This window comes from Chelonia mydas, chromosome 12, assembly GCF_015237465.2.
Source record: "Chelonia mydas isolate rCheMyd1 chromosome 12, rCheMyd1.pri.v2, whole genome shotgun sequence".
NCBI classification, from domain to species: domain Eukaryota; kingdom Metazoa; phylum Chordata; order Testudines; family Cheloniidae; genus Chelonia; species Chelonia mydas.
Window position 1 is genome coordinate 38663715 of NC_051252.2, and position 13154 is coordinate 38676868.

The 13154-nt window shown below is 47.7% G+C and overlaps 1 protein-coding gene across 9 annotated transcripts in view; it reads left to right on the forward strand.

Annotated features, from left to right (window-relative positions):
- ACSF3 (acyl-CoA synthetase family member 3) overlaps nt 1–13154 on the forward strand; it is a 105281-nt gene that overhangs the window by 67571 nt on the left and 24556 nt on the right. For 2 of the 9 annotated variants that reach the window (XR_006285168.1, XR_006285167.1), the window contains exon 8: nt 171–351. The exons of the other annotated variants lie outside the window; for them this stretch is intronic. The gene's annotated coding sequence lies outside the window, so the exon portion shown is untranslated. The remainder of the gene's footprint in view (nt 1–170; nt 352–13154) is intronic. 9 annotated transcript variants of the gene reach the window in all.

Here is a 13154-nt window from a genome sequence, read left to right on the forward strand (position 1 = left end):
TGGGGCACTGTGCCTAGAGGTGTCTGACTTGAAATAAAGCCCAGTTTGTGGCCTTTCCCTGGGCTGAGCTAAAATACAGTGAATTAGCGATATGGACGCATATTCATTTAGGATCATGTTGAGACAACCAGACCCACTTCACTTGTGAGCCTCTCTTAATTTGAACCCAGGGCTGCAGAGGTGGAAAGCTAGTGCACTCACGCACCAAGAAAACAGCCACACCCGAAGCACAGCTATGTCTGATGGTTTTAAGCAGGACATCAGACTGAATCTTCCTGATGTGCAGACAGAAGGCCAGCTTCATTCCCAGTGTCTCTTCAGAGAGCTCAGTGGAGTCACACCCGGAATAAGGTGAGCCTGTGCTTCCAGCCAGCCCTTATCACAGAGTTGCCATCTTTAAGATAAAAAAGTATAAAGATGTCATGGTGGCTAACGTGCTAACTTTTCCGACCTCGTCATTAAAAAGGAGAGTGTGGTTCAGATGACTAGGAATTTCCAACGTTGTGTATTAGGTTAAGAGATTCCTTATGGCCTTGAAATGGTTTTTGGTTTCCTACCAGTACAGATGCTGCTTCCAGGAGAGAATTCCCTTTTCTTTCTTACTGCTACGAGTTAGTTCCTCCTGGTTGGAAGGTTTGACCGTGCTCTAAAGAAAGAACGTTTCAGGGTTTTCTGATGGCTGCCAAGTCTTAGGTGCCCTGGGATGTAGCAAACCTGAATCTCTGTGTTTCCTTAACTGGCTGTGTAAGTCACCACTGTATGAAGTCAAGGGAGTTGCTCCAGATTTACATCGCTGTCAGTGAGAGCAGGATTGGGCCCAGTGTCTGTGTACGGCTCTAAAAAGCTAACCTCTAATTGCATCGCACGCTCTGGATGGTGCAGATTTGATTTTACCAGAGCGCTATGGATTTAGGATTCAGTTTTCAGAAGTGCTGTGCAGTCAGAGCTCCAGCTGGAGTCGATGGAGCGGCAGGTGCTTGGCACCTCTGAAAACCAGGCTCTTGGCTGTCAGTTCTGGTTTCCTGGTTTCTTTCGCAGTTTTTGGCGTATCAGTCCAGCTCTCTGAGTCAGGGCATAGTTCATTCAGGTTTCAGGTGTTGGTAGCGACTTTTCCTTCCTTCCCAGGGCAGGAGTGCAGAGTCCCCTCCACAGTTATACTTTACAGTCGACCAGTCGCATCTTGTAGGCCAGGTGGAAGTGCCACTGACAGGGATGACAAGTCAGCAGCAGGAGTTAAGGGGAGACATGAATTTGAGTGGGAGAGCGAGTGGGCTGGCACGAGGAGCTGGGCCTACCAGTCACCTTTCTGCTTGTACTAAGTAGACGTTGCTGTTGGATTGTTGATTAGACCTTCTTTCTTGTGGGTACGTATTGCTGTTCTGCATAGACAGCACCTCTGTGCCTACCCAGAATCAGGAGCCGCTCTCTCACAGGGAAGGATCAGTAGCAAGTAATCTGACAAAATACCTGAGTAACATTAGTGGGGGCAAAAGGGATAAAATGCTGGTCCTATTGAAATCAATGGCAGAGGTCCCATTATCTTCAGTGGGGTCATCATAGTTTCTAGCGGGGCTGTACCAGCTCTTCTTCAGGACTGCAAAGTATATGCGGAGTGTACTGTGATAGACCCAGGACAGTTGGGTACAGCAGAGCAGTAGAAGGCCGATATACTGGCCACTGGATAAGCAGTTTTCTGTTCCCTGACTGACCAGAGCAGGGGCTGTTCCAGGCTAATGAGAACACCTGACTCCAATTAACCTGCAAAGAGTCAGGTGAGGCCCTTAAGCTAATGTGAACACCTGACTCTAATTAAGGCCCCTCTGATACTATAAAAGGGTTCACTCCGGTCAGGCCGAGGGGAGCCAGAGGAGAGGAAGTGCGGCTGAAGGGCTGGGTAATGAAGACAACCTCAAGCCACTGGAAAGGGAGCCCTAAGGTAAGGGTGAAGAAGGCGTTGAGAGAGAAGCAGGAGAGCTGTGGGGAAGTGGCCCAGGGAAATGTAGCAACTCTGGCAGTAAAAGGTCGGCTGCCAACAGCTGCTGCCATTAGGGTCCCTGGGCCGGAACCCGGGGTAGAGGGCAGGCCTGGGTTCCTCCCAACCCACCACTACAGAAACACCTCCTGGGAGGGGAAGACAGGCCCCTGTCAGGACAGGAGGCTAAACTGTTCGGGAATAAGCCCATAGGGACAACAGAGACTATGGGAGTTCTCTCACCAACCTCCTTGCTGGCTTACGATGAAAAGGGCTCAGTAGACTGTAACCCTGGCCCTAGAGAGAGAAGGGCTACATGGAGGGTCGCAGTGAGCCTCTGAGGCTAGCATAAACCGCCTGGAAGCGCGGGACCCACGGGGACAAGGTTGGAGTTCTGCCACAGTACGTTTCCCAGACCTGAAGAAGAGCTCTGTGTGAGCTCAAAAGCTTGTCTCTCTTGCCAACAGAAGTTGGTCCAATAAAGGATATTACCTTATCCACCCTCTGTAGTATCCTGGCACCAACATGGCTACTACAACACTGCCTTTGTAATAGCTTCCTTTCTAGATGGTGGAGGCTGACGGACTCGCTACCATAAGTGCCACCATTCCTGCTTGGCAAGACATCTGCAAGAGGTTGTGCTGCTGCCTTTGGATTTGATGACGCTGCGGGTTCACGTCCCAGCTGCCAGGCAGGTTCCTCCCCCTTGTTGGAATCCTTTGCACATAACCTCACAAGGGGAGCATAACTTAAATCAGCACATCAATGGGAAAGGTTACTGTGGCATTTCTAGGAACCTCCAGTCTTCTGTAAATGGATGGCTGATGGTGATTATTTTCAAACACTAGATCTCATTATTGCAGGAGATGCCCTATTCAAGAGTAAATTGATTTAAATCCTACCTTCCTTCTTCGTTTCTCTTTCAGTCTGTTTTTCTTCTGCTTCTTTTGTGTCTTCCTCTTCCTCCCTGTCTTCTTACTGTTGCTTGAGGCAATCCAGTGGTGCCCACCCATCTGTTTAGCTTGCTGGACAGTTTTTCAGCATTTTGATTTACATAATCCAGCCTACTTGTAAGTGGAGCACAAAAGCAAGGTGGTGGAATTGCACAAACTGATTACAGCTCATAGGACAAATCAGTGAATTATATTGACCTTATTTCTCTCCTTTCCCCGGTATATGGAAGTAATGTCTTGTTTTTAACGGACATAATCCAAGACCAAATGTCTTTAAGTGGTTACACTTTTGTGTTGTGTTTGTAGAGCAGGCTGACGATAATGCTTGAAAAGGAGCCAAATGCCTCTAACTTTTAAGAGGCTCCCTCTCCAATCCTTCCCATCCGCTCTCTAATCCTGCACAGATAACATCATAGGAAGTGATAGCTCCAGGCTCTTTACTTTCAACAGAGCCATCCCCGTGGGTTTCAGTCAAGACAATTGAGAACATATTTACTCACAACTAATGGTATTATGCTGTAAGCAAAAATATAAGGGGCTCCTGTATATTTAAACAAACAGTTTATGCTAGAAATCTTTCACCAGTTCCCCCCCATCAGCATTCTCCCACCACTGTCTCAACGGCTTATTTAATTATCTGTCTTACAAGAGACAAGGGCAGGCCACTGCACTGGGAAGAAGAGGTATTGCTCTCTTTAGCTAAAGTGTAACTGATCCCTCCGCTGTTCTGCAAAGGGCAGGAGCAGAGCAAAGGTTTTTATTCTAATGTTTTTATCATTAGTTATTATTTTTAGCAATTCACACACGATAGCCAAGCTCTTCAAAGTGCTGAGTGACAGACACGCTCTGCTACTCTGCCACACCTTGGAGCGTTTACTTATTTATTACTCTTGGAGTTTTCTTTTTCATCTTGTCATCTGCAGGGATTTCTATAAATATTTAAATGCAAATTTTTACTTACCCAGCTTCTTTTCTGGCTTGTCCTTTGGGCAAACCCATCTGCAGTCATTCTGGCTGTGAGCAGCAAGGAGGCTCAGCCTGCTTGTGTCATGTCAGTCACCCATGAGTTCCTGTTAATGATGAGTGAACCTACAGGGGCTTGGCCGTTTGGTTCAGAGAAGCATCCAAAGGTTTGGCTGCTTATCTGTTCCAGTCCATTATGGTGATATGGTGCCTTTCATAGCAATCTGTGCTTGCTTAGTCTAGATATTGGAAGTCTTCTGTAGCCTGAAATTGCGTCATATCTCACTAGTGGATATCAAGAAGGCTGTTAGGGCATGTAAGTGAGGAGACAAGGGTTACTGTGCCTTCAGTTATTAAGGTAGCATCCACAACATGCTTGGGACTGTCCAAGCATATAGATTAACACCATTCCTCCCCAACGGAGAGTCCGCGAAAACAAGTGACGAAGTATAGGGGAGAAAGATTATACATATATGCTGATGAAACCCATGCGAACTTTGGTATGCTGCTGTCACCCAACTCTGTATCTCCCTCTCCTGGGACCCTGGGGGAGCAGCTGAGTCCCTTTCCCAGCCTGGAAAGGGGAACTGGAGCATGCTGAGGGCTAGCTAGTTGAGCATCAGCCCAGATGAGTTTCAGGTAGTGTTGAAGGAGGGAAGCAGAAGATGTGCCTGGCGTTATATCTTCCTTTTTGATTGAGGTTTTGTGCCTGCCATTCATTATTCTGATAGCACATAGCAGCTCCAATCAGGATGTGCTGGGTGCCGTGTGAATGCCCAGAAAGGCACAGGGGCTTGCCCCAAAGAGCTTATACTTGAATTGGAAACAAGATACAACTTCCTTGCTAAGTGCAGATGAGAAAAAGCTACGCTGGCCTCTGCTTGTACCTGATTGTTTATCTCCTGGGCTGGGCCAGGGGGTTGTGATGTTTTCTCTCAGATGAGGACCTCTCTCCAAGCATCCACACCTTTACATGGCGAGATTGCTGCAGTGTGCTCTGCACAGGGCTCCACCTCAGATCCATTCTGAGGCTGAAGCTGGGGCAGTATGCAACAGCCTAATCCCTCATCAGGGTTTCCTGTGAGCACATGACACGTGTTCTGTGATTCCCATTGGCTACCTGTTGGCTTCTGAGTGAAGTTTGAGAAGTTAAATGTCCTGGTACTTTTCCACCTGAGAGTCTGCATCTCTTCTCATTCTATACTGCCATTGGTGTGATAGGTAGAGGGACTTGAGCGAGAATGCCTTGGTTAAAATGGCGGGGCAAGAGGTTCTGTGCAAGGGGCTGTTCTTTGTAGATGAATCCCCCTCCCTCCACCTCTTTGTCTGAAATAGCCCAAATCCGTTGGCTGCTAGGACATGCTGCAGAACCCCTCTGTTCAGATGGGTTCGTGAGGACTGCATGAGGGTTGCTGAGAGAGGATGGGGGATAACACTTCCCACTGTCAATTAGTTTTGGCTCTGTGCGTGAAGCTGATGCTACTAGAACTATTCGTTTGTACTGATTGTGATTTTAAAGATCTGTCAAAGGCACCTGGAGCACAGGGCTGGGACTTCTCAGTGATGTACATACACGCCTCAGACTAAATGAAGAATATCAGCTAGTCATGTCCGGTGGAGATGGAACAAGAGCATGATGCAGTGTGGTATGATGATCTTGTTCCTGTCCACGCAGCTCACGTCAACCCAGGAAGCTGTGTCTATGACATAAGCTGAACAGCTGACCTGTTACTGTTGTACACCCTGGCATTGCATACACTGTGATATGCAGGTGCTGAAGTGGATGTTTAATACCTACTACAGTGGTTGGCAAGAACATACGTCATCTCTCTTGACCCATCTGCAGACTGCACAGCACATCCTTCTGTGGGAAATGAAGGGACTTTATAAGGCACAAAGTCCTGCATGGTGACTTAGACATGGAAGTAACATGGCTGCTCTTGGACCTCCAGCTGCTGTCTGCCTGTAGGATCAATCGGTCTTTGGAATGGATGGAATCTCTTCCAGAAATATTGATTATTTAGGAGCTGCCAAAGAAGCAGAAAGCATTGGATAAAGTTGGACAACTATTTGTTTGCTTTTCTGAGCAAGGACTATGGGGCTGGTACAGCTAGAGGTCTGCTTTCACCTTATTTTAAAGGCTGACCCAAACGGAACAGTGACGTGGAGTGTGGTAATGCAATACAACGTAACGTCATAACACAAATGTCTCACCGGCAGGAAGCCCTTACAAGAGGGTGGGAGAGAAGATGGCTGTCAGGCAGGGCTGGTAGGAAGTGCTGGAGTGGGGGAGTCTCCCACGATAAATGTTGGCAGCTCCATTACTTGGGGGCATTCCAGGCCTCATTTTCAAAAAGGTAAAAGCCCACGGTTGTGCTCCGAAAGTGTGTGTGCAATTGCAGACCTAATTTGTACACGGTTACTGCAGTTGCATACCCGGAGCTGGTGATTGCACCTTGAAATGGCCACTGTGACCCATAACTGACCCTTTGTCCATGTTTATACCCAGTTTGCCCTTGTAATTTTAATGCAAATTAGATGGAAAATTACATGCATATTTTTGTGTGAGGCCGTGGGCAGATTCTGGCCATTTAAAAATCAGGCCCTTAAAACGAGACTGGTCAGCGTACTAAAGGGTATATCCTAGGGGCAGTCCTGCACCAGGCTGGGAACTAGGTGACCCAATAGGGTTTTCCCTTTCGTTCTTTAAGCTAAGCCTCTATTGGACAACGAGAGCTGCGGTGTTGTTTAAAAGAGAGGAGAATATCAGTTTGGACCCTGGGCTTTTCCATGCTCGTTCATTCCACTGGTCTTTCTAGTCTGACATCCTGCAGTGCCAGCCACAGCTGATTCTTCCAAGGAAGGCAAGAAACCCCTTTAATGCACCTGGCAAATAGACCTGCAGGCCAGGACTGGGTGCAGAGGCATTGCTGGGAGCCGTTGGGACGCAGAGAGGGTGAGGTGCTGTTGATCAAAAATCAAGGTTGAGGTTCAGAGGCTGAACCATGAGACGAGTGAGGCTAGGACAGGAATCTGTGTGAGTATTACCGCTCGGCATTGAGGGGTATTACCACTGCTCTGGGACAGAGTAAAGCTTGTGCAGAGCAAGAGTATCTAACATATTCACACAATGAAAAATGAAACATTAAAGGGTCATGAGACATTCTGCCCTGTAAGGAAACAGCCTAGGTAGATGCTAGCGACAGGAGTTCTGGCGCAGGTTCTTTTCATCCTGCTGACAAGAGGCTCAGGGAGGCTTTTTCTAACCTAGACTTGAGCCATAAAGACAGTGGGGATTGTTGCTTCATAATAAAGAATGAGGAGTAGCTGCGCTCATCCCAGTCCAGTAGTGAACCTCCACTAGCGAAAAGCAGGGAGAGTGGGGAGGGCGGCTCGGTATTCGTCATTTGCAATCTGAATTGTCTTATCAGAAGCCCCTTGCCTCCCAGATACTTAGAGGAGCTCCCAACGTGTCTCCTTCACTGCTGCATCTCTGATTTCCTCAGCTCAGCTGAATTGCTCATTCCAGCAAGGAGTGGCTTATTAGCACAGCTCTCTGTAAGATGCCCTTGAGTGGGGTTTTTTTTTCCAGGTGTAAACGCCAGAGGGAGGCTATACCAATGCCTTGCATTCTTTCATCTCAGCAGGGTTTTGCCCTTTCTCGCAGCTTGGCTCTGACAGCAGGCTCTGAGCTGCTGTGCATGGAATACAAACAGGCTTCCAAGTTCAAAGCATGACAAGAATTCCATTCCAGGCTGGAGGCGTTTTTTTTTTTAATGCTGGGTGCTCCGGGGGTCTCCGGGAGAAGTTTTGAGAGCCGAGTTGGGTTGCTTAACCCCTTCTTTACCAAGAGTTCCTGGTCAGACCCGACAGCTTTCACAAACAGGGGGGAGAGGAAAGCAACATGTTCAGATTCAAACTGTGTTGTGATTCTGGTCCACCTGATGGGGTGGGTGGGGCGGGGGGAGCCAAACGCAGTGAAACATTTGCATCTTTACCTCTCTTAAAATTAGCCATTAGGGCACTCGGAGGGTCTGTTCTCTGCTTGGTGAACACACAGCGGCTGCCATTAGTGTTAATGGGAGTTAGGCACGCGCACTGAGCGGCAAGGGTGCCCCTAAGCTACAAATCTACTTGGCAATTTTATTATGTAAATAAATGGTGCTTGCACATACACCTGCTGCTGCTGCTCGTGGTAATGTTCATGGCAAGATATGTAAACAAACAGCTATTCCCTTCCAATGGATTTATTTCCTTTCTTCTGAGCCATTAAATTACCTCCGGATTCTATGCAGGTACAGATCTGTAGCGGTGTAAAGATTGCACTCTGCCTCGATAGACTCTGACCCACAAAGCATGACAGCTGGCTATTATTTTCAGATATTGTTTGAGGGTTTTTTAGTCACCTGTATTATCCTTAATGTATTGGCTTCTTGGGACACCTGCACCTGCTACAGGACTTTAACTGCTAGGGGTCAGATTCTGCTCCAAGTCAGTAGCAACTCTCTCATTAACTCTGCTGGGAGCCGGGTCAAATCTGAAGTGGGTCATTGGAAAACCAGAACCTGCTCATGTAATCCATCCCCCCCGCCCCGCCTCAGAAATCTGGCTTAATTTACCTTAACCAAGGATGAAATTTGCCCCTTAACATAGGGTGTAAATGGGGCTTCAGTGATACATAAAGCCTGGTGTGGGCTCTATGCTCGAGGGTGAATTTCACCCTGAATTTTGTCCTCCCCTGCCTCCAGTACAAAGGATCATGTGAGGCTCCTCAGGTTCTCTAATGCTGTTCAGTTATTGATGGGACCTACACGGAAAGCAGCCAGCTCCTCTGAAAAATGATGTGCCCATTTCCTAACCATAGAAATGGCTCTCTTAGCTGTAGCTGTCATTCCAGCTCTCGCATCTCTCTGCCATTCTGTGGGTGCAGTGGAGTTCTTTGGCAGTCAAATGGATTGCATCTAAGGACATCTGCTGCCAGTGGGACCACTAAGGCACTATTTCTTTGCCGTCAGAGTCCCAAGATATATGCAACATCCATATTGTACATTTCATGTCTCCCCCTTGGGCTTCTGTACTCAAGAAGTGAGATGTCTGCATATTCACCCTGTGCAAATCTAGTCCCAGGCGGCTCTGTTGGGAAGGTGAGAGGCACGGTGTGAAGGCTCCTCCACATCGCTCAGTTGGTGTCCCGGGAAAGGGGAGCCTGGGAAGGTCGGGGGAGGGGAATCGGCTTCCTTATGAATAATTTGTACATTATTAATATGCATGTGTTTTTTAAAGAAGTTTCCAACTCTCCCTCTCTGTCGCTGTCTCTCCTCTCAGCAGCCTTTGATGCTTTATTAATGATCACAGTGGAAACCAGTCAGACACGATCCCTCAATGGACAGGAATGCCAATGGAGCCTTTGAACAGATTGGCTCATAATGCAAAAGCCAAATGGTTATTGGGGCCATTGCATTCAGGGAAGTCATCCTGCAAATCTGTGTGAACAAGTTTCACTCCTCATGGCCGGGGACAAATCCCAGAGAGGGTCCTCAGAGGCAGCACCTGGCTTTTGTGAGGGATTTGTGGGGTAGCAGGTCCTTGGCACCACATTGCCCTGTGCTCTCTGGTCACTTTACAGGGCATACACTCAGTCAGCATGTGGTAGGAGCTGTCCAAAGAGCAGGGTTCAGAAAGAGATTTCTGGCTTTACAGCCCATGCCAGTGGGGATTGAGCTCAGAGGACAGGGGACACTTATGACCCAATAGGCATCTATGGAATCTGGGGTGTTGGGTGTTGCTGCTAATTAACAACAAAGCAGGAAGGATGCGAGCCTTGTGTTGCAAAAAAATGTGGCCATGACAGTAGCAGCGAAATGAGCTGAGAGAAGCTGACGAGCGGCAGTGGAGGATCAGGTAGAAGATAGGAAGTGGGAACAGACAAGCAAAGCTGGTTTCTGACATGTAAATGTCAGGCACTCTGGATATAGTGTTGGGGGGTTCCCTGTAACTGTAAGAAGTTACATTGTCTCATTTCAGCATGTCTGATCCTGTGGCCCCAGTACATGCTCAGGGCACGCTGGCGTCACTGGGAATCCTGTGTACATGAGGGTCTGCCCAGCTTTGTTAAACAGAGCAGGCCTCAATGGTGAAATACACTTAGAAGGAAACAATCTCCTCCTCTCCATTAACAGACAGAATGGACTCTCCCAGGGCATCTGAGAGACACTGAGCAGTCCATGCAGGTAGCTAGGACTTACTGTTTCTGAGTGCATCCTTGTGCAGATTTTCCATGGTCATCCCAGCTGTAAGACTGGGCTGCAAGTTATTTGGAGCTGCAGCTCTCCTGTTGTGCACAGGAAAGATGCCACTAGCATGCGTTTGACATCTTTGCTAATGTTCTTGTCCTAGGCCTTGTCCCCTGAGGCTGCAGGAATGTTCAAGAGAGGATTCCTAGATTCAAAGGCCAGAAGGGATTACTGTGGGGTGGGAGGGATAGCTGAGTGGTTTGAGCATTGGCCTGCTAAACCCAGGGTTGTGAGTCCAATCCTTGAGGGGGCCATTTAGCAATCTGGGGCAAAACTTGGGGATTGGTCCTGCTTTGAGCAGGGGGTTGGACTAGATGACCTCCTGAGGTCCCCTCCAACCCTGATATTCTATGATTCTATGACTGTGATCATCTACTCTGACCTGCAGAGCACAGGCCAGAGACCTGCCCCCGAATCATACCTAGAGCAGAGTTTTTATCAAAACATCCAGTCCTGATTTAAACATTGTCAGTGATGGAGAGTCCACCGCAACCCTTGGTAAATTGTTCCAATGGTTAACTACTCTACCTTTCTCTGCTAGACTGAAGAGCCCATCATTAAATATTCCTTCCCCGTGTAGATATGCTGTAGACAGAACTAAAATGTCACCTGGTATGATAGCACATTGGGCTAAGGAAAACCATGAGCAGACAAGGAAGCTGGTGGTGTGGGGTTTACAAGTCAAGAGCAGGGGTGTGGAAGTCAAGACTCCTGGGTATATTATTCCTGGATCAGCTTCTAGCTTGCTGTGGGGTCTTGGGCAAGTCACTTAACCTCTCTGTGCCCTTGTTTCTCCACCCGTAAAATAGGGATAATAGTTCGTTGGGTGAGTTTTAATTAATTACTGTTTGTTGAGCACTTTGATATGCTTGGATGAAAGTCGGTATAGAAGGGTAAGGTGTGTCCTACCCCCAGCCCAGGTTGTTTTTTTAAGCATGGCGCTTGTACAAGTGTGGACAATGTATTGCCCTTGTGTAGAAATGTAAGATTCTAGAGATGCTAATAACTGGTTTTTAGCTACAGTTTGCGCCAGTTACCTCTGGAGCAGCTTCCTCCTAACCAAGATGGCTGACACCTATGACAAATGTTATTCGTTTCCATTTCTTAAATCATGCTAAAGTTGCCTCTGTTATTTAGCCTATCATCTAGCATTTCATTGAATAGATATATCCCCATACATCCTCATTGGCAAGGCTGTGTGAATCCCCTTCAGGAGAAAGGCCATCTCTGATCAATTCCAGGAATGCAGCATACTATGCAAATGTTCAGAATTCTCTGCACATTAGGTTAGCATCTCCAGTGAACAATCAGTTGTGTACGATGAGTCAGTTAGTTGAGATTGTTCATCTTGTATGACTGGGGATCAGCCCCATAGCTGTTAGCTGAACTTTTGATATCACTCATGGTAGGAGATCAGAGCCCAAGTTCTCTTGATAACAGGTCTGTTTCAGTGAAAGCGGATTTCCCCTCTTAATTAATCGCCTCTTAATTTCACCAGGCACTCTAGCATTGGGGTTTCCTTGGGCTCTGCTCTGGTAAACAGCAGCAACTTTTGGAGAAGGGAGGGAGGAAGGCTGGCCTTGTGGTTCGGTCACTGGACTGGCATTCAGGAGAGCTGGGTTGAGGTTGTGGCTGTGCCACAGACCCCCTGTATGACCTTGAACAAGTCATGCTTTTTGCCTCAGTTTCCCCTCTTTCAGTTGGGAATAATACTCCCTACTTCACAGGTCAAGGGGGTGAAATACAGTGGTGGGCGGGGCCATGCATGCCCCTAGATAGATTGATTCTGTTCTCCACAAATCTTCATTTAGAAGATCTACGACAGCAGCTCACTATCTACTGTGGAGTCAGTAAAACAATTTGCTAGATAATTATTCTTGCAAAATGATGACTCTAGAAAAGCGTGAATTGTCGTTAGGATCTGAAGCAGAAATAAAACTGTGTTCAGCTGTGCAGAAGCGAGACATATCCCACTCTATGTTGGAGCACAGTCCAAACAGGAGGAAGTGGGGGGACAGGTGGATAAGAGGATGGGTAAATGGGCCCTGTCACATCCAGGTTGCCAGCTGGAATCCAGCTAGGCTGGGAATGACCGAATGACGTTGGTGTCTGGTGACTCCCAGGTGCTAGTGTGAGATAGGCTAGTGGGTAGAGCTCCGCTCCACCTTTGGAAAAATTTCTGTGACAGCTTATTGGCAAAGAGAAGCCAAGAACCGAACGGGTGACTGATCTCACCCCTCTGGTGGCTCTGCAGCTCAGAGTCTCAGCGTTTCATTGGCAAGGGCAAAGAGGAAGCGCATGCTACACCTGCTCTGTGGACGGCTAGATGACGTCAGTCGGTCAGACACTTATTTCCCCAAGTACCAAAATTCACTCTCAGTGAAAAGGCGGAGGTAGAGGGGGAGAACATGCCATGATGTGCATCAACTCAGTGCAGACAGGGGCTTAAAATGAGCTGTTGACTTATTACAGAACATTTTAGGGACTGGAAAGAAGGCAGCTGCAGCTTTGAAGAGGATGCCAGGGGGAGGGGCAGGTTCGTTGGACTGAGAGAGACACAATCCAGCTGGTGTGCTAGTTTCCCATTGGAAGTAACTGGTTATGCATTTACCAGTGTTGTGATGCGGGTGAAAATAAGAGCAAGTTGTGGCCAGCAGGTCTCTGACTCCTTTTCTGTCACACACATGGGGATTTGCTGGCAGTAAAATCTGCCCCAGTGCTTCAGAAAGGTCAGCTCAGCTTGCCACTGATTTTAATTTAGGCTGAAACATTTACACTTTCTTTAACTATGGCCAGAAATGTTTGCAGGGGGAGAGAGACAATGAAAAACTTGGCATTAGAATAAGCCAGAGCAAGGCCAGGGGGACACGAGGAATGGCCAATACAGTAGTGCCATGGCAAGCCCTGGGAAAATGCAGTACTTAAGGGGCAAACTTGGGACCAGTACCCCGGAGTGGCCTGAATGTTGTCTAA